The following is a 21,756-nucleotide window of genomic DNA, read 5'->3' as shown; positions in this document are numbered from 1 at the left end:
CAAGAGCCTCCTCCAGTGGGTACTTTATTGCCCCTATCTTAGGGGTGGAAACTGAGATGCAGGGAAGGTGATTGTCTTTGGAGCTGGATTTGAATCTAGGTAGCTTAGCTCCGAGTCATTTCTGCGATCCTAAGCCCTGGACACCTTTCACTTCCACGAGGTTGGGACCCATGCAGAGAACAATCCCCAGGTCATGAGGGAAGAACCTGGGGATTGTTCTTTTCCTTCCAAGGATCCCCAGGCCAAGGGATGGCAGGCCTCAGCCAGGATCCATCCACTTTCTGTCACCCAGCCCCTCTCATCCGGGAAAATCCCATTCAATAGCTGGGCCTCTCCTCCTCACTCAACTTTCCACTACTGGACGCTCCTTTTAGGAGAGATAGCCTAGATCCAGCCTCTAAGTCCAAGTGCAACCCTATAGGAAAGTGGGGCAAAGACACAAGGTGGAAAAGAGCACAGGTGGAAAAACTGCTTAATACCTGCCCTCTGCCACGTCACACGCCCGCCCCACCAGCAATTCATGTTCTGAGTACACAGAACATCCCACTGCTTTTGCTGGGACCGTCCCCAGAGCAACCCTCTCCTGACCCTGCTTTAGAAATACCAAACCCCCAGCACTGAGCCTCAGAGAAGCAGAGGGGGAGGAGCTCAACTCTGTAGAAAGCCCCTGGCTTCCATCCCTCCAGGGCCTGCATCCCACATCAAAAACCCTGCCCGACCCTGACCCCAGTCCTGACCTTGCCTTAGCAAGAAATGAGAAGATAACATGTTTCCTTCCAGTCACTGAAGCCACAACCATTGCCTCTCCTACACGTCTGCCTGTCAGCCCACACCACAGGCGGCCCCATCTTGCGGCAGCTTCTGTTAAATGGGCATCCCCGGGGCCGTCTCGCCTATGGCAGTCTTGCAGGGTGGCAACTGCCAGGTGTCCTGGGCACAGCCCTGGGAAGACAAAAATCAAAGTCCCTCATGGCTCAGTTTAACTCCACATTGACTGGACCCTCCTAAGGGTGGTAAAGCTGTGACTCTGAGAAGGGCCATGGAGTGGACAAGAAGTCTGACCACTAATGTCTTTTCTAGCTCCGAGAGCATGCAACTCCAAGACTGGAATTCCCATCACGAGAAGCACTATTTTTTTTTTCTTTTTAAGAGACAAGGTCTCCTCTGTTACCCAGGCTAGAGTGCAGTTGCACAATCACAGCTCACTGCAGCCTCTAATTCCTGGACTCAAGCAATCTTCCACCTCAGCTTCTCAAGTAGCTGGGGTTACAGGTGTGAGCCATGCCAGGCAAGAAGACCTTAAATGAGATGAAGCTTTCTCCCTGATCCCTCATTAGCCAGATGAACCCCAACATTCATGCCTCAGTGAGTGAGACTCACTCATCCTCAGACACCAATGAGCAGGAAGGGCACAAAAGATGTGGCCCCTAATCAACCCCAGGAGAGGGGTCCTCTTTCCGCCGGGTTGGGACTGGGGTGATCTAAACTGGGCTTTCTAATTGTTGACGTTGTTCCAAAGTTCCCACTCCTTCTAGAAAGAAATGGAAAGCTAAGCTATTTCCCCACAGAGCTGGGAGACAATTCTTCTTCTTCCTAAAGTTGCCACACACAGTCAGCCACGTGTTGGGCTTTTCTAGGAGAAGATATGCCTGTGTGTCCGCCAGCCGCAACCGCACACGTACTTGTGTGTACAGACCCTTGTCTTGCTATTTTTCCTTTCATCATCCATTAAACTCTGCCCCATCGAGTGCTGAGCACTGCATGACCTACCTGACTTTTGTCATCTCTTTATTCTGGTGCTTAACTCAGGCATAACAATATCATGGCCAGCTAGGGTGATACCCTCTCTTCCTTCTCCACCATCCCCAACATGTATCCATTTTCTTTGTCCAGAAGAGTCTCAGTCCCTCCCAGAAGAGGCTGACAGGGAACAGAGTGATACTAATGGGGAGTGGAGAAGGTTTACTGTATAAATAGAACATATCCAAATCGCTTCCTGCCCCGACTGTCTCTCCAGCTCCTTCATACACACATCTTTTAAATATGGGTAAGAATGGTTGGAAATTATTTTCTACGGACCACAACGTCCACAGTAAAACTCAATAGACAACATTCAGCTCAGAAAATCTCAAGATTGGAAGGCAACAGCACCACCTAGTCCAATCATCTTAAATTTCTTCTGTAATATTCCAGCCAAACAGTTTTCTAGCCCATGCTTGAATAATTTTCCCAGCGGAGAACCACCTCCCACGGCAATCCACTCTCTTTGGATGGCTCTATGCTTAGAAAGCTCTGTATCATGCACAGATGGAACAGCCCCCCATAGCTTTCAATGGCTGCTCCTGGATAGCTCTTTGTAGTCATGTTAGACAAAGCTACTGGGCCATTCATACAGGAGCTCTAGAGGAGGGCTTAGGGGGCCACCAAATGGTACCATATGCACATTAGAAAAAGGAGCCCTGGCCGGGCCCGGTGGCTCATGCCTGTAATCCCAGCATTTTGGGAGGCCAAAGCGGGCGGATCACTTGAGGTCAGGAGTTCGAGACCAGCCTGGCTAACATGGTGAAACCCCGTCTCTACCAAAAAAAAAAAATACAAAAATTAGCCAGCTTTGGTGGCCGGTGCATGTGATCCCAGCTACGCAGGAGGCTGAAGCGGGAGAATCTCTTGAACCAGGGAGGCAGAGGTTGCAGTGAGCAGAGATCGCATCATTGTACTCCAGCCTGGGCGACAAGAGTAAAACTCCGTCTCAAAAAAAAAAAAAAAAAAAGGAGAAGAAGAAAAGAAAAATTAAAATAAAAAGGATCCCTTTTTCTAAGACTCTTAGTTCTAAGACACTAAGCCCTAAGACACTTCTATCAGTCAGAAAATTATCATAAAAATAGAACACTCTATAATGCTTATGGTGTGAGTGAAGTTGCAGGGGAGAAGCAGCAGAGGATAGCCTGCGTTACACTTAATTTTGATTTAGACTCCATCAACTTCCCAGGTTTGATCATGATCCCCACAAGAAGAGTGAATAAGGTGGCAGCGCAGACGGCGTCCGCCTTTGTGGCCTGCACCTGGAGAGAACAGCGTCTGTTCTACAGAAAGGGCCCATGGAGGAGTGTGACTGCTGGGTGTGCTCCCAGCAGGGCTGCCGCCTCCTCTGTCTGCTACTTGGTTCTTTCCAGAGGAGGCTGGGCCCCAGCAACGCAGCTCTAAGAACCTCTAAGAACATTTAAGAGGCTCACCAGTTGTGACTGACTGAATGATGGGAAATTCAGTGGCTGATGACACAGTAGGTTGTAGGGAGGAGTTTACCCCTGAAGCTTGTTCTTCATTAACCCTTTTGGGACTATGCATCACCTTTGAGAACCTGCTAAAAGCCATGGACTGACACCCCCTGCAGTATCAGGGTGTATTAGTCTGTTTTCACGATGCTGATAAAGACATACCTGAGACTGGGAAGAGAAAGAGGTTTAATTGGAATTACAATTCCACACGGCTTGGCAGGCCTCGGTATCATGGCGGAAGGTGAAAGGTACTTCTTACATGGCAGTGGCAAGGGAAAAACAAGGAAGAAGCAAAAGTGGAAACCCCTGCTAAACCCATCAGATCTCATAAGGCTTATTCACTGTCATGAGAATAGCATGGGAAAAACTGGCCCCCATGATTCAATTACCTCCCCCTGGGTCCCTCCCACAACACGTGGGAATTCTGAGGGATACAATTCAAGTTGAGATTCGGTGGGGACGCAGCCAAACCATATCACAGGGCTAGTGGGTCACTCCATGGAAACCAGGCTACATACTCTCATTCACCAAGGCCGCTCTGGGGAGCTCTAGCAGCTTCTTGGAGCGTGGCAGGACTCAGAGCGGGGAGCCCGTGAGGCCTCAGGCAGTGGGGCAGGAGATACATGGCTTACTTAGATAGATTTCCACTTCTTATCAACAATTTTTCCTGCAAGCTGCTTTTTTCCAATGGAAACTCTGCCGTTAGCTTTGTCAACAAGATTTCTGGGCTGATTACTGCTCTCCAGGTAACAGGCAGGCTATGCCCGTCACTGCTGGAGAGTGGCCGGTGACGCATAGGGGACTGGCCCATTTAGAAGGTGCAGTCCAATCTCTCTGGTTTTACAACTGAAGAAACGGAGGCCGTGAAAGTAGAACCATGGGTATTTAGAGGCTGGGATGGGAGGCAGGGAGGGGAAGATGGGGAGAGGTTGGTTAAAAAATACCAAATTAAAGCTGGACAGGAAGAATGGATTCTGGTTTTCTGCAACACTGCAGGGTGACTGTGGTTAACTATAATTTACCTTCTATTCCCCAAAAGCTAGGAAAGAAGATTTTGAATGTTCACAACACAAAGAAATGATAAATGTTTGGGGCAATACATAAGCGAATTGCCCTGATTTGATCACTGCACATTGCGTACCCATATTGAAATATCACTCTGTATTCCATATGTACAATTATTATGTATCAGCTACAAATAAAAAGAAAAAATTCTAAGAAAATCAATAAAAACAAGAAAGTATACTCCCTTACCGTGTGACCCTGGACATGTCACTTCCTCTCTGATGGCCTCAGTCTCTTCTCAGTCTCCTCTGAGGTAATCAGAGAGGAAGTGACATATCCAAGGCCACACAGTAAGGAAGTGTACTTTCTCACCTCCAGCCTGGCCGAGTCCAGGACCCCCAGTCACCTGCCTGAGCAGCTTCAGGGCGAAGGTGCGGTGTGGGGTAGGAATGGGCCACGGAAGCAGGTGTGTGCTCTCCCTTTGGGGCTGAGAATTCCTGTAGGAGGCCTGATGCAGACTGCAGCAGGTCCACCCAGCCTTGACTACATCCTTACAGTCAACACAGAGAAACAAAAATGTCGCTAGGATCACCCACATGCTCCTGCCCGACCAACTCCAGCTCCTGGCTTCAGCTCCTGTGGCCAAAGACATGAACAAGGACTCTAGAGAGGGAGTACTTTACAGGAAAGTGGGATATGCCTGGCCTGAGCTTTCTCTACTCCGGGTGGGTCTTCCTGAGGCACTAGCACGGGGGCACTTCCCAAGGATATCTGCTACAGGGAAAAGTTGATGAGACAAGGAGGCTATTTGTTCAGTGACTTGGAGACCAAGAAATAGAAACCGGGGCATCACCAAAGGGAGAGAGTAGGTCCAGCCCTTCTTTGGGGAGACCCAAACTACTGCTAGTGTTAGTGCAGCTGATGGCTAAATGGGATTTTCTCTAAAAACAAAAACAAAAGCAAAAATGCAGCTCAGGACAGCAGGAGAGAGCTGCTTCCAAGCCATTCCCAAGCCCAGCTTCCAGTGTGCCTGCATGCCTCCCTCCAGGCTAAGCATCTGTCTTAACGCTGGGACCCTCAGCCAGAGTCCACAAAGGCCTGAGCTACTGTTTTTTTTTTTTTTTTTTTTTAATTGCACATCACTCCTTTATTATACTGATCTGGAAAAAGGATTTAGTACAGTTATGCTCAAATGAACACTGGACCCATGTGGCAGGACCAAGCAACTAGAACATGATTCAAAAAATCAGTGAAAGACACACTTGGACAGGACCAAGAGGCATTTCACTGCCATGAAACAAGGCGGGGAGGGATTCTAAAACACACAGCAGGAAGCACTCCTGCTCCTCAGAGGTCAAGGAGCTTATCCCATATTGGAATGAGGAATGGCTTATTTTCTGACGACCACATGTGGGACTATTTCAACTGTCACAAGAAACCCCAGAAGGGTTATTGTGTTGTATTTTTACATATATATATATATAATGTATTATATATATACATAATATATATAATATAATATATAATATATATAGTATATATATGTGTAAATCTGACACGTAAACTAAATTCAGGATTGATCCCAACCTTCTAGAGCCAACTCCTCTGGGGTCAGGGAGGAAACAGTTGTCACGTCACCGGGCAAGTTACATTCATCTTCCACTGGAATGACTAGAGCCCCCAGGCAGTGGCCTGACTGCAGAAGAGCTCCTGGGGGCAGACAGGCTGTCTTGCTTCTCCTCATTGGTTATGGCTTAGCACGGTTCCTCCCCACAAGTCCTTACTAAACAAAACACTCACAAAAACGCAAGTCACTACCTTGAAACTGTCTGGGATAAGGGGAGCTTTCCCACAGCTTGGACTGAGGACGTGTGCCCTAGAAGTGCTATTCTGACTAGATTGTATGAAGGGAGTGGGTGCAGGAGACAAAATGGCTAAAATGAAAATGGGAGCCACTGGTCCCCATCTGCAGCTACAACTCAAGATGTCTACAGATGTGGTCAGTGTGACATGTGCAGGAGGGAGGGGCAGAGGGACGCGAGAGGCAGGGAGGGTGCTCCTGGGGACAGTAGCCTGCCCAGGCCTGAGCCACTCTTGCTCAGGCAAACCTCTCTGAGGCCCAACCACCTACCCCTATCCCGGGTGGCCAGGCTTATTTTCCTTATTTTCCTTCTGGGACCAACGTGATCTCTGAATCACGCAGACTGTTGTGCATTGTGTCAAAGGTCAGTATCCAAAGCCCAGGTCCTACCAGCTCTGAGATATTTGGCATCCTTGGGATCAGACCCCTTGCCTTTGTCCAGCCACCTGGGCCAGCCTGATGCCCCTGGCCACCTGACCGCTGTTCAGATGCCCCCAGAGCCCATTCCTGTCTCCTCATCTACAAATAGGGTAGTCTATTTGTAGACCTGAGTCTTGGGTCTTGTGTGGGGATCAAACGAGCTGATTTCTGAGTAGCCCTCAGAAGGGTGCCTGGCACACCACAAGCTTCATATGTTAACTATTATTATTGGACTGTACCTGCCTTTAGTATAATCACTGGAGAATCCAGGAAAATGAGAAGAGCTTCAGGCCCGAGAGAGGTGCTATGAAGGGCAGGATGCCTGCTTCTCAGTCCCAAAAGCTCCACCCCAAACAAACATTGCCCAGAAAGCCACAATTTCGCTGAGCTGGGAAAAAAAAACTGACCACCCCACCTACTGTCTGTGGCTTCTAAAACTCTTTCAAAACTTCTTGGGGTGAGGAGAAATGAGTTGTTCTAATTTCTCCCCTAACAATCAGAGAAGCCGAGCTACAAATCTGGACTTTTCCTCCACGTCAAACATAAAGCCTGTGGCTCCCAAGTTGTCACTGATTACCAACCCTTACAGCCATCGTCCTTCCTGTCCCTTCTCACCCAGTGTCACCTCTGTCCCCCACCTCCCCCATCATCAAGTTCTGGTCTTGTACCTGCATCTGTTCTCACTCCAGTGGGACCTGAAGCTTGACTACCTACAGGATGCCCCTCTGTCTGTTAGCAGGGCAGCGGCACCACCACCACCCACTCCCACCCACCACCACCTGAAGCAGAAAGCAGAACTCAGGAGAAGGCTGAGGTGGGTACCGAGGGGCTGGAGTCAGGAGGTGGCAGCGAGAACTGTGGAAGCCCTGGCAGAAGAATGGCCCCGCCGTGCCCCTATACCTAGACATGGGGTGGGCTCTGGCTCAGTGGGCCTGGACTTCTGGCTGCCGCAGCTCTTGAAGGCCTGGGAAGGCCATTCACTTATCCTGGGATAGATTCTGAAGCCTGTGTCAGAATCAGGGAAGGATGCCCAGGATCCTCTGAGATGGGCAGGGCCGGGCTAACTCTCCACCAGGCAGCTCTGGTCCCGTACACGGCTGATTTGGCCAAACGCATCCTCTCCATCTTCTGGGTTATTAGTGAGGGTGGACACTTTCCCTGTACCGTGTTCACGCAGCTTCTCGGAACCTGGGCCACGTAGGAAGTTCCCACTCACTTTCAAGGTCAGCAGCAGTCACCCCAAGGTGACATCGGCTGCTCCTCAGTTTCTGATTAGAATGACTTCCCCCGATGAGCTTTTCTAGAGCTGTTTGGTCAGGCTTCTGGCCATCCTTCTGGGTAGGGTCCCTCTTGGGGACACCCCTGGAGGGCCAGGGATAGGATGTGGCAGCATTTCTTCTTGGCCTCACACTGTGGTGGATGTTGATTCTGGCGTCTGCTGCCTTATCTCTGATAGGGTCCCTGCCTATGTTTAAGTGCTGGCCACATGGAAAGGCCTGTACTGGAAGTGAGAGACACCGTGGTGAGCAAGACATAGACCCTGTCCTCTGGGAGCTTACAGTCTACCGCGGGTTGGGGGGTGGGGATGGCGGACAAACAGGAACCTCCAATTCAGTACGACACATCCTACGATCCAGGTAAGTGCCAGGTCTAGAGGGAGCATATGCGAGAGCCTCTGCCTCGTCTTAGTGAGAAAAGAGAAGAGAAGGCTCTTTGGAGGCAGTCCCCTCTCCACCTCTCCACGGAGACAGGAAGGAGCAGAGGAGTTTAATGTGGTAGTGGTAAGAGGCGTAAGGAGCACTCCAGGCAGAGGATACTACACATGCAAAAGCTGAGAACGAAAGGGAAAGAACATGTTTGGGACAGAGAAACTCATTCAATATGGCTGGAGAGAGGGAGAGGGTGCCAGGAAGAGCAGCCTGGGTACACACAAAGCCACTGTCCCCCACAGTCCTTCAGGGAGATCCTTAATCCTGAGAAGAATAGGACCATCAATAGTAGAGCTAGAAGGGAGAGGTGAAGGAGAGACCTGAAAAATTCAGCCTAGCTGAATAGAAAAAAAAAAGCTTTTGTGGGAGAAAATCAAAAGAAAGAACAAATGATTCAATAAGGGCAGATGGAAGGGAGGTTAGTAAACGACTCAGCTGCCATATCACTAGTGCAATCCTTACTTAATTCCTCAGTCTGTCAAGGGTGGTCAGATATGGTTGATGGGCACAGAGAGAGGTGAGTTGCCCACAGCCGCGGGATCCCCAAACCTGCCTCCACCAGTCCACTCAGCCCACTCAGCCCACTCTGTTCTGGTCAACAAGGCCACTTGCTCATTGCCAGGAATTTGTCTAAGGAAGGGCATCAGGCAAAATACACGCTGCTCACAAACAAGACGCACCACGGACATGTGTGGAGCGTCACATATGCAGATAGGCACATGCCAGTCCATATCCTGAGTCCGGCTGTCCAAATTCACTGCTGGCCAACATGACACAAGCCTTGCCTTACGCTCAGAGCTATAATTGAAGATAACCCTCTTGGTTCAACGTTTCAGGCCAAATACCAGAATCTATCTGGAGTTTTCTTCCCCAGGGCCACAAAGTGGTAGGAAACAGCTGTCTCTGTTCTAACCTTTGAACCCTCACCAAGATATGATTCCCCTTCCCCAGCCCTACCCATGGGTCATCTCCCTCTTCTTTGTTTTTCTTTGGTAGCCAGAGGGCAAAGACAGAACAGATTTAAACCACAGGTTACTTTCCATAAATGCTGCCCCAGGACAGAGGAGGAGCTAAACTCAGGGTCCCTAGAGGAACACCCTCTTTCCCTAGAGGAGCAACTTCCTTCCCTCCTGGTGGTCAGCTGTCTGCAGGCCCCGAGCTGCCCTGAGCCAGGCCTGCTGCCCACTGGACCTCTGAACCAGCTGGCAGAAGTTCCACTCCTTGCACTGAATGCTCTTTCTGGCTGAGGCAAACATCCCTCAAGAAGGAATCTGATGGACTAGCTCAGAACCTAGGTTCAATTTAAAGACTTGTGGGTGAAACCCCATTTCCTCTGACTGGGCTGGGCCCCACTAGGTCAGCTGGAGTTGCTGCCAGGTGGGCTGCAGACAGGTAGCATCCTAGGGAGGACGTCAGTGGCCGTGGTCCATCTCCGCCCCTGGGTGAGATGCCTACTGCTTCCCTTCACTCCCCCACCCTTACTTTTCCCAGAACTCCCCCTGACCTGAAAAATAATTCTGCAGCTAGGCTGGTCAGTAGCCCAGGATTGAAGTTTAACAGAGATGAAAATAATTCCCCCAGTGAGTTATTTTCTGCCCAGCTTTTGGAACAATAGCTCAGAGTGACAGGCAGGGTGGGGCGGGGGAGGCTGGCCTTGGGCCACTAACTAGGGCCACTATCTATTTAGGGTCCTTCCCATGTCCACTCCCTCACTCTTGCTGGCGCCAGATTTTATAGAGGTGGGACCCTAGTCAACGGCTCAGACTAACTGCCTGCCACACCTGCCTCCACCTGTGGATCCACGTGGGGCATGAGGGCAGCAGGACAGGGAAGGCCCACGGGAGCCAGGAGTTTCCATCCTCCATGGCTACAACTCTTACAGAATGCAAGGAAGAAGGAGAAAACACTGCTACTTCACCAAGCCTCCAAAAGGAGATTCTATAAGACTGTTGGGTCAGCTGAGATAAATATTCCAAATGTGTTATAAAAATCGTTACACTCTAAAATTACACCCTATAAAAATACTAGCTATTGCATTACTATTATTTTTCCAGGTATTTAAGAACAGGAGAGGAGGAGGAATAAATTCAGGTGAAAAGGGGAAGGCTGTGAAAAAACACCTTGAACGATTGCATGGAGCATGATCCATTCATTTGTTATCTACCAGGCCCATCCCCAAACTTTCTCTTTTTTTTTTTTTTTTGCCTTAAGACTCTATCCTCTGTTAGTTTCCTTCTGATTTTTCTCACACAACTTTTCTTCCAATACCTATTGGGAAATACCTTCCTGAGAAGACAGAGTATGGGAGGGAGAGAAGGAGGAGGGGAGAAAGGAAAGGAAGGGAATGTATTCTTGGAATATCTTATTCTGAAAGCTTTCTTTCTAACTCACAAGGAAGAAACACTCTGTATTATAAAGCTATTATCACATGCTGGGAGGGGTACCTTCTAGTACGTTAGTAAGGAATTCTACAGGAACAGGGTTTTCCCATCCCACTCTATAACAGTTACCTGTTAAAAAAAACTACCAGAGGACGCAGTGGAGCCTGCAGGGCAGACCTGACCGTGATGTGTGCTGTTTGTCACCCGTCCTCCCCCATCACCAACAGTGATTACACATTTCATTTTTTTTAATTGGCTGTCAATGTTTTAGAAATCAAGAGGTTACATTTTCGAAAAAAAATCTGAATGTCCAGCTTTCTATGAAAAAGTCGGGTAATCTGGCCACACCAGGCTGAAGCTCCTGCTGGAAGCCTGCTGGGCCGAGAGGGGCTGCTCCCATCAACCAGCGTGTGCTCTCCAGTCCATCTCACGGGGTCTGCATCCCTCCAGCCTCACTCATGACCCACCTGGCCCCGGCCCCCTGACCAGCGCACACTGACAGCAGAGCTCACGGTTAGAAGTGCAGGCTCTGGAGGCAGCTGGCCTGGATGTGCCCAACCCTGAATTCTCCCTGCCACTAGCTGTGCAACCAGAACCAATGAAATGCACTCTCTAAGCTTCTGCTTCCTCACCTGTGAAATGAGAACAATAACACCACCTACTGCATAGTCTGTGAGGAGTCCGTGAGATAATCACGTCAAGTGCCCAGCATACTGCCTGGCACGTAGTAGCTGCTCAGTAAACATTAGTGCTTATTATTGTGCACAATTACCGCAATGACTAAGGAGACTTCATCTGAGTTGCAGCCCAGTTTTTGAAGATGATTTAACGACGCAAAGCAATTGCCCTTCAACCCTCCTTTCTTGCTCAGGCACCCAGTCTACAGACAAAACCATCTAGTGAGTATATCTGTGACATGTGAGTTATTGCGTGGAGCAGGGGCACTTCAGGGACAGGATTCGGATCTGTTCTCGGGGCTTGGAGAGGAGTGGGGGGAATGGGCGATGACAGCACTGACAGGTGGGGTTACGCACAGAGCTCTCCCCGCAAGCCCTGCCCAGGACCACCCAGGAGCTTGGCATTCAGGAGGACCTGGGGGTGGGTCTGACTCTTTTCTCCTTCTCCTTCTAGGCTCCAAACCTTCCGGGGGGCTTTGCTAAAAGACACCCAACCTTGCATTAGTTCCACTCCATTTCCAGTTTCCCAGGCTGTGCACGTGGTTTCAACAAAGCCCGTCAGACCTCAAATGGAGTTCATGATAATGGAATTTTACCTGAGGCAGCCCCTCCCCCACTTCTTAACATCATGGCACCCAAGATATGGGTGTGCTTGCCAAAGAGGCTGGGCAGAAGTCACTTCCTGCCCCTGGCAGAAGTCCGGAAATTCAGAGCCGTTTGGAACAAAGAACTCTGCCCCGAAGGTGTTTTCCAGCATCTCCCTGGCCAGATTGGAACTGCCCCATTCACCCTCGTGCCACCTGCTGCATTTTTTCCAGCCCTCCTAGACAGGAAGGGGAGGAGGGAAGACTGAGCTGAATGACTAGGACACTGCAGGAAAGGCAATGCACAAGTGAGAAAGAGAACATGCATTCTGGACTTAAGCCTGAATCTAAATTCTGGTTCTGATTTAGTAGCTCAATGTCTTTGGGCAAGGAATTTAGCCTCTTAATCTCTATGAACCTTGGTTTCCTCTTCTATAAAATGGATATAATTTTACCAGCCTCGTAGGATTATTGAGAGGCATAAATCAGAAAATGCATGAAAAGCACTGAACACAGTACCTGGAACATAGTGAGTTATAATAACCATTGGTTATTACGATTGTCAGCTATTACATAATATGGTAACCTCACAAGGGTCAAAGGTTGGTATAGAAAGAGACACTGGGTGGAGCTGGGGTGGAGGGATGGCTGGAGAAGGTAGAGCCCTGTCCCTGATCCCAGCACAGGCCTGGGAGCCAAGGTGAGGGCCAGGGCAGAAGCACCTGCCTGCCCGGAGCTGACAGGCACAGACTGGATAGGTAATTACAAAGTTGGGGGCTGAGGTGGCCCATGCAACTGTCCAGCCAGCCACATTTCTTTGTCCCATGGGTGGCTGGGGGGTGAGTCTCTGGCTGTTTATGTGGCTACCAGGATGGTGAGTGTAGTTAACACCTCTTTTCCCCAGTAGTCCCAGCAGGGTATTCGACCTTCAAAGGGAAAGGGATTCTCTACAGGCATTTGGCTCCTTTCCCCATGGCATCGCCTCTGTTCCCTCCACCCCAAACCTCCAGCTACCCCTTGCTTCTCAGGTTAAACAATTCAAAAGGCCAAAGAACAAGGCCAGACTCTGAAGAGATGGCCAGTAGAGACTACTAAACTTCACCCCATCTCACTGGAGCCCTTAAATGATCAAGAAGCCCAGGACAGATGTGAATCCATCACTGCCCCAGGCCTGTGTGCTTTGATTAGCCAGCAAGCTCATGTTTCTTATACTTCCATGTCCTTTTCTCAAAACTGATGCCCAAGGAAAATATATATTCCTCCCCAGGTATTAATTGAGCACATAGTATGGGCTCACTGCTGACACCAGGCTCTTGGTTGAACTGAGGAGACCACCAGGTGTTTGGGAGGATGTAGAACCGTGGGATCCCTCAAGCACTGCTGGTGGAAGCCCAGAGAGGAAGGGCTTCAACTGTACTTAGAGGCCCAGCACAGAGCTCTCAGAGTCAGGCTGTGGCACGTATGTGGTCACCTGTACACGGTGCAGCAGACAGGCACACACGTGAGCCAGAAATTGGGTCCCTAGGTCATGAACAATACAACTATTATAGCTAATCATTATAACTGTAGAAACTCATCTAATACAACTTTTTCATTTTAGAAATGAAGCCTATATCAAGTGTTGAGAAGGATGGAGAACAATGGAAACTTTCATCCACTGCTGGAAGTGTTTTTTGGGACAACCACTGCGGAAAGCTGTTTGGCACCCTATACCAATGCTGAACATAGAATTCCATGGGACGCAGCAATTCCAACCCTAGGTGTGTGCCCTACAGAAATTCTTGTGTGTTTCTCATGAACCAGAAGACAAGTATAACATGTACACCCCTAGCAGTACTGTCCTATCATAATAGCTCAACTGGAAACAACGCAAATGTCCATCAGTGAGAGGAGGATATACAAATCGTAGTGTATTTTTCCAATGGAATACTACACAGCAGTGCAAACTCATGAACTGCAGTGGTGTGCATCGACATGGATGAACCTCAGAAAACTCACGTTGACTCAAAGAAGAGTGCATCACGGAGAACACACAGGTACGTGAACTTCAAAGCCATGTAAAATGAAACAACAGAGTGTTTTGTAAAATCTACATAGATGATAACTTAAGAAAGAAAAGCAAGGAAACAATTAACCGAAATTCACTTTGGGGTGGGGAGTAAGGAAGGGGAACACAAATGGGGAGAGGCAGAGGGGGCTTTTAAGGTGCTGTGAATGCACCACTCTTAACTTAGGTGGTAGATACAGGGTATAGGATTCTTTAATCGATACATAGACATATAATCTTGTGTATGTGATATATCACAGTTTTTAAAAATGAACAAAAAAGAATTGAAGAACCCAAGTTGCAGAGAAGCTAAGTAACATTCACAAGCTCGTCAGCTAACAAATGACAGAGAGACCAATTTGCCAAATCGGAGTTTAGTCGGGTGCCAGGACAGCCATTCCTGAGTTCTAAATGGGCCTCTCACAAGGACAGGCTTCTGGGCTAGAAATTTTGAAAAGAAGTGCAAGAGTCTCTTTTCTCCCCACTGTTAAATTCCCACACAGTAGGCTCTTGGCCCATATCTACTGAATACACATGCCTTTCAAGGGCCTACTGTGTGCCAGGCACTTGACTTACATCGTCTAATCCTCACACAGTCCTACAAGGGAGCTATTACTATACCCACTTTACAGGTAAGGACACTGAGGTTTGCAGAGATTAAGAAACTTGCCCAAGGTCACAAGCTACAAAGCGACCTTGCCGAGATTTGAACCCAAGAGTCTAACTCAGACCCTGCGTTTCTCCTGTTCTGCCAGGCCACTAGCTTCTAACAGCACTACCTAAAATTTTAGTCATCTCTCAAGGAACCCTGGGGCCCACAGGGGGTGGGGCAGGCTGAGCATCTTCTCTTCCTGCGACCTCTGTCTCCAGGCTCCGACAGAGCGGTTTGTATGGCCAGGCCCAGGGCTGGCAAGCTGTGTAAAGCAGTGGTTACAGGCTGACTCTGCAGCCCTGGGCAGGTGACTGCATCTCTTTAGACCTTGATTTCCCCACTATGCCTGCTAGAGAGGATAACTGTACTTACCCCAAAGAGAAGCTATGAGGATTGAAGGAGACAAGCAAAGCAATCTGCACGGGGCCTGGCATGAGGCTATCAGAGGAGGCTAGAGTCCATTTCTCCTTCCAGTTGAGCTAAGTTCAGGAGTCCTTAAGGGATAGCCAGGAGAGGGAAAAGGTAAGCAAAGTGAGAATAGCTCTCCACTGGCCAATGGGACAATCAGCACATAGTAGGTTTTCAATAAAGAGGCCTGTTTGAAAGATTGTCTCCTATTTGCCTTCCAGACTATTAGAGTCATATTTGATTCCATACAATTTCTCTGCACAATCCTACCTCTCTTGGGTTCTTGTTTGCTGTTCTTAACCTCAGTGCCCGAGACTGCCAGAGAGGCACCAAGATCTAAAAGTGCTGGCAGAGGGAGCCTCCTTCTGAGAGGCCACTGTCCCCAGAGTAACCTTTGGGCAGTCCAAGCCTGATCTCAGGTCAACTTGTTCAAACTAGTTAGTACATCTAACCCCGCAGCTCACAAACATTTACTGCAGGCCTGTAATGTGCGAGACAGGGCACTAAGTGCCCTGTGGCCATCCCATGAATGCAGAGGTGGGAGAGTTCCATGAAGGTTAAGAGCATGGGCTTCTGCAAACCTGAGAGGGAGTCCTGGCTTTCCTTCTCACAGGCTATGACAGCTTGGCATGTTGATTAATCTCACAGAGAATCCATTTCCTCATTTGTAAAGGGAACATAACTGGTTCCTACCTCACAAAGCCTAGCGATAGGTCTGGGAGGCATGTAGCACAGCACCTGCCACCAAGTGAGTGCTCAGTAAGTAGCTGAAGCTACAACTCCAGTACCAGCAGGTGGCACACACTGGATGTGTCACCAGCAAAGCCTTGGGCCTCATGGGTATTCCACAGAGCCTGGAATGTCCCACCTTGCATAACACCTCCAAGCTTCAGGTTGTCATCAGAAGGCCAGTGAGAGGTAGCAGCTTCTCAGGAACCAACTGCCGAGTCTGCCCAGACTCCACTTTCCCGCGGGTGCAGCTGCCCACACCCTGCTCAGGACCAGGACTCTCCCCTGTGCAGAATGAGGACTTTGTATGGCATCTGGTTCTGGGAACACTGCTTAGTCTATTCCTTGGCACAGGACCTGCAGGGCAGGTTTGCAAAAGCATGACACACATTCCAACTCACAGAGTACTGACTGCTTCTGCCTTCCACTCCTGTTATTTACCAACCAGACACCACCATCCTCCCCCAGACAGCCTTGGCGTGGGGGGTCTCACCACCTCCCTTGCCCACAAGTCATTTCAAAGACATGACTTCCCAAGAGATCTTCACTTGCCCTTGTCATTTGTTGGCAATGAGAATGGCTTCCTTCCTGGCACAGTAACTGAGAGTCACTATGTGGTCATCAGGGCGGCTCTGCTCCCTCCATGCCTATGCCTGATCACCCACAGACTGGACCTCTGGGGATCCCAGCCTTTGCATCTGGACCATGAGGACCCAGGACCCAGAAGGCAGGACAGTTTCTCTTCCACATGTCGCCACAGCAGGATGCAGGCACTGCCATCAACGCCTGTCACTTGGATTGAGCAAGAACAGCCTCTCCCCACCCTGGACCATTTCCCCAATAGTCAGACCAGACCAAAGAGGCAAACTCTAGCGTCTTTGGGAACTGACTCTGTCTCTTGCAACGCAGCTCCTCCCTGGCTTTGGCCTCCACTTGGCTTATCGTTTCCCTGGAACCTGATTACAGGTGACCTATGTCCTTTATCAGAGTGGGCAAGGCTTGCCTACCCTTGCCTTCCTGGCCGCTCACCTGCTTTACAGCCAGACTTTCTGTGGGATAGTGTGGTCCCCAGAGGTCTGGGAAGCTGGATGAACAAAACGAGGAGGCTGCAGATATGGAGGAAGAGGGAAGAGGAGATGTGAGGCCCAGTCTTGGCTCCACTATGAACCCCAATTTCCCCAGGGAAAGCTGAAGAGGAGTTGGCAGATCTTCATGTCCCTGTCTGAGGTTGGGGTGGGGCAGGAAAACCAAAGGTGAGGACAGTCACAGGTCAAGGGTGAAGGGAAGTCACACGAGTAGTGGGCTGGGTCCCAGGACAGGGTGGCCGGGAGCAGTGCCGCCCTCCGGGAAAAGATGAGAATTGGCTGATAACGCCAGGGAGCAGGCTAGGGTGTTGGGGGCTGTCCTCAGAATTAAGCTACCCCTGTTTTCCCTTGAGCATTAAGCCTCCCCCAACCTTATCATCCCCTCATCACTGCTGTGACCTCTGCTGAGTTTGGAGTGATGATCACTAGGGTGATTAATATTCCATTTTTCCCTGGAGAGTTTGGGTCTATGTCCATTGTCCTGGTATAACCATGCATGGCATCCCCTTTCACTCTCAGAAGTAGCCCAGTTTGCAAGATACATTACACAGGCACTCTTTCTAGCATATCTAGGAGGGCACTGACACAGGAAAAGGTTAGGGACAAATCAGAGGGAAGCAAAACAACAAGCAAGGCCTTGGTGGCCCAGAGTGGCAGCCAGGCTGGCTTCAGCCCAGCCGGATCCTCTCAGAACTGGAAAATAGTGGAGGGAGAGCCTGAGAACTGCTGCCCACCCTGGGGCTCAAACTGTCTTGGAGTCAGGGGCCTGGTCTGGTGGATTCTGCTTCCTGCTATCCCTCAGAGGGCCTGGAGTCATGCTGGGCACACAAGAGGCTCTTAATCAAATCTGGTCAATTCCTTACTTCCCTCTACCTGCATCCAAAACAGAATTGCAGCAGGGACAAATGGAAGCTGGAGCCCTGTAATTCTTTATTCAGCAACACACCAAATGTCATCTAGGTGGTCCTCCTGTCTCTGGCTCTCTGGCCCCTAGGACCTGACTGCTGCACAGGCAACAGCGAGTTTCTAGCAGAGGTTCCAGATGCCCATCCCAGCCAGGACAGCAGTGCCTCCTTAGGATGGGGGGTAAGGAATGAAACAATGGGAACTCCTTTTCCTGTCTTAGATAACCACCTGATGTAGTAGCCACCTGATGTAGCCCACTCGGCCCCAGGCCTTTCTCCATTCACAGCCTGGGCTTTGGACACCTGTTATCTGTTCTGGGGGTACAGTGTAGGGGTCCAGGAAGTCCTCTTGGAGCTTCCTCTGGGGCTTAGTTACAAAAGAGATCAGTTCTGAGGTCAAATAGGGGAACAATACTGAGAAACCATAAACACAAATTATCAGAGCACCCCAAACAGCACCCGACCTTCCATACTGTTTATACAAACAAAGTCTGATGGCCTCTGCCAAAGAGGAGCAAAGGGTTGGGAAGGCTTTCTAACTCTCATTTTTTTTCCCCTCCTTTCTTACCCCATTTTCTAGTTCCTCCTTTAGCTTGGTAAGGGTCCAAGTCACAGCTGATCAGGACCAGCCAAACCCAAAGCCATGGGACCCAGCCAGAGCATAGACTGTGAATTCCCCAGCTTTTTTCAGTTTGAGTCAGCCCCACAGCTGGATTGGCCTCCCAGGACTCTTCCTCAATAGGTCCAGAGAGGCTACTGAGTGGGGGCCACAGACTCTGCAGGGAGGGCTATTTCTGTTCAACGATCTCTAGCACCCAAAACAAAAGCCAGGGAGAAATGTGCAGTCTTACTACCTTCTGGTCTGGCTGCATGCCAGCCCTGAGACTGTTTCAGAAAGACTCACAGTTCCCTCCAGCACTTGGACAGGGAAGGGACGGCAGAAGCTCTCTCAACACACAACACCCTCAGTCCATAGAATTGAGGCTCCAATGTTCAGATAACCCATCTCCACCTCAGCAAATCACCCTCACTCCCTAGCCTGAGTTAAAGCCTTCTTTGCCAACACCATGACTTCTCTGGCCCCAGACTTTCCTAATTTCTTTTGCTCACCCCCTTCACTAGCAGGGATGGGCCGCTAACGAGACCACTAGGCAGAAATGGAAGGAAGGGCTGGAAAAGCCTGCAGTGCTGGGATGCGCCTCCTTATCCTAGGAGAAAGATGAGATGTAGATTTATCGTAAAGCCACTATCCCTTCACGGTCACCTCCTGCTGGAATCATCCCGTAGCCATTCCATAAGCACTGCTGTGTTGGGTATCTGAGCGCCTGCCCATGAGGAAGACCACCTTCCAGCAGGGAGCTGGAGCAGAGCTGAACTCTGCCCAGGAGAGCTTCTGCAATGCTCAGAAAATGCCTGCCCAACTGCTTGCCTGGGCTCTGGCCCCTTTGGCTGCAACTGAGCTCAGACAGGAGGCTGACTCACTCACCGCACGCATAGAGGAGGAGGAGGAACAAGAGGAGGAGGAGGAGGAGGAGGAGGAGGAGGAGGAATTGTGAGAAGGGCCTGGGCTTGGAGACCCAAGGCTCCCCCAGCCCAGGCTAGGTCTCAGACTCTGGTCCCTGGGTGAAGAGAAGGAGGGGCAGTTGTACACTGGCCCTGGAGACCACAGGCTGTTCCCTCCTAGATACTTCTGAATCTTCCTCACCACCACCCACAGATCCAGGGCACCTCACTTTTCAAACAGAAACTACTCCTTGAGCCCCTTCGTCATTTAAATGCTTGCCCCTGAGTTCCTCTGAACATCTATTGACAGGCTGTCCTGAAAAAAATAGGGCCAATTAGGTCTAAACTCATCGGTAGTTCAAAGAAAAGTAAAAAAAAAAAAAAAAAAAAAAAAAATTACTTAAAAGACCCAGCTCCACTATCACAGGTGACCATACCTGGGCCCTGTAAGACAATAAATAAGGCTACACACCCTCCACTCCAGCAGTTCTGAGCACCGTCGACAGCCAATCGCTCCTTTTCTTATTCCTCCACTCCACGCCAAGGCGCCCCGACAGAGGAAGGAAACAAACGCTTCTTGTTGCCCAAGTGCTGAGCACTGTGTTAGCGGAGCATTGCTCCTAAGCACCGAGGATGTCGCCGCTCCCCTCGCCAGCCTGGCAAGAACTTCAGCCTTCTCAAACCTCAGTGCCCCTTAGTGTCCCAGCCTCATGGCACGACAGCCCGGACCTCAGTAGCCAAGTTTACCGTTGGGACTTAGACTCTAACGCTCGCACCCGGGCGCTCAGGCCCCGGTATCCCCGACGCCCCGACCCCGAGTCCCTATCCTGAGACCCCCTTTCCCGCTGCTCCCGGGTTCGCACCTGGTCCGGCCGGCGGGTGGACAAGCTGTTCCGCGCTCCCGGCGCACACGGCTCAGCTGCCGCCTTTTGACAAGCAGAGACAGCCCAGCACCTGGCCCCGCCTCTCGATCAGGCCCCGCCCCGGCCCCGCCCCGCCCCTCCGCCCCGCCCACAGGTCCAGTCCTCTCTTGCCAGGAGCTCCGTTGGCGCTGCAACCATCTTGACTTGGAATCAACCACCTTATAGGCCACGCTGTAGCCTTAGAGACTCTACCTCGTGAAACTTTCATCGACCGTCATCCATAGGGCAAGGCACGCTTCTGCCCTCTGTGGGACAGAGTTGTCGATGATTATAGGTGCGGATCCCCGCTTCAGCCTGCGTTAATCGGGGATGCAGCCCCCCACCCTTCCTGCCGTGGTTCTACCCAGCCTGCTGCGGACGCCTGAGCCAGGTGCGTCACCCCCACCTGGGCTGACCAGGCCAGGACTTCGTCGTCCGCCGGGCGCTGAGGGGCGCCTGCCGACTGGCACGGGCGGCTAGCTCCGCACGAATGGGAAATCCCGGGCTCCGCTCGCCATCCTGTTACTGCTGCAGAACGTCAGCAAGCTCAGCCTGATCCCACAGATTAGCGTAAAAGATCCCAGGGGGCCGAAGTGGAAACCGGAGTTGCATCATCGCTCCCACCCGATATCACCTTGGCAGCGACCGCGGCTGACCACGTTCCCGGCCTGTCGCGAATCTCACCCAAGGGAGCTGAGTCTCAGCTTCCCTGGTCCCTGGTCCCCAGTTCCCCCTCCCCACCCCCTCCCGTGGCAACGGCGTGAGGGGAAAAGATAAAGAGTACCTCCTGAGACCTGGAATTGTGGATGGCTGCGGAAAATTCACCACAGAAAATTTTGGCTTAAAGTTATTCTCTGCTTCCTTTGACTACGTGATAGGTACCGCTCTATCTGCTAGAGGACAGGTGGAAAAGATGGGGTTCCCTCTTCTTAGAACTCACTGTGCAGTGGGAGAATGTATAAATAAATAGTAATTACAACATAATCTTCTGGAATAGAAATGCCCACAAAATCATCCAGCAGTCGATGACCTCCTTTAGCCAGGGAAGATATTGCTATTCGCCTCTTACAGAAGAGGAAACCATGGCTCAGAGGGACAAGGTGAAAGGGTGGGAAGTTGAGGCATAGAAAGTTTAAGTGATATGCCCAACATGACTCAGCTAATCGGTGAAGGGCTAGTGCTAGAGCCCAGCAAATCTGCCGGTGCAATGGTCTCTGAACCATTTCTGAGACAGCTATGCTGGACTACATCATAACCAGCCCCTCACAACTCAATAATAGGCTTAAAAGAAATAGACTGAGATTAAACAGAAAGAAGAACCTTCCAACAGTGAAGTTTGTTAAGCACTGAAACAGTTCATTATGGACGTATCATGGAAAATTTCTGGGAAGACTTAAACAAAAGACAGAAGAGAGGCACAGCGTTTGATTGAACTTGGGAAAGGACCATTTATTCTGAGAAACAGATGAAGTGCCCCTTTAGAGGTCCTGCCAGTCTGATGGATGGATTCTCTATCTGTAATGAAAGTAATAGGAAGAATCCCCTTGCCCAAAGCATCGTGGGAAAGCTAGCGGTGATTCTTGTGGGAAGAAAAGCATAAGAGGAAATTTCCA

At 50.2% G+C, this 21,756-nt stretch overlaps 1 protein-coding gene across 4 annotated transcripts in view; it reads right to left on the bottom strand.

Annotated features, from left to right (window-relative positions):
- VDR (vitamin D receptor) overlaps positions 1-20,181 on the bottom strand; it is a 62,992-nt gene extending 42,811 nt beyond the window's left edge. For 2 of the 4 annotated variants that reach the window (XM_003252233.4, XM_012508606.2), the window contains exon 1: positions 20,105-20,172. The gene's annotated coding sequence lies outside the window, so the exon portion shown is untranslated. Of the gene's footprint in view, positions 1-14,983; positions 15,106-19,713 lie in introns of all 4 variants that reach the window. The other 2 variants (XM_030816677.1, XM_012508605.2) reach the window with 2 other exon arrangements.
- Between the last annotated feature and the right edge of the window lie 1,575 nt (positions 20,182-21,756).

Source organism: Nomascus leucogenys, chromosome 8 (genome assembly GCF_006542625.1).
Source record: "Nomascus leucogenys isolate Asia chromosome 8, Asia_NLE_v1, whole genome shotgun sequence".
Classification (NCBI taxonomy): Eukaryota; Metazoa; Chordata; class Mammalia; order Primates; family Hylobatidae; genus Nomascus; species Nomascus leucogenys.
The sequence above is the reverse complement of the archived record's forward strand: the minus strand, read 5'-3'. Positions and strand labels throughout refer to the sequence as shown.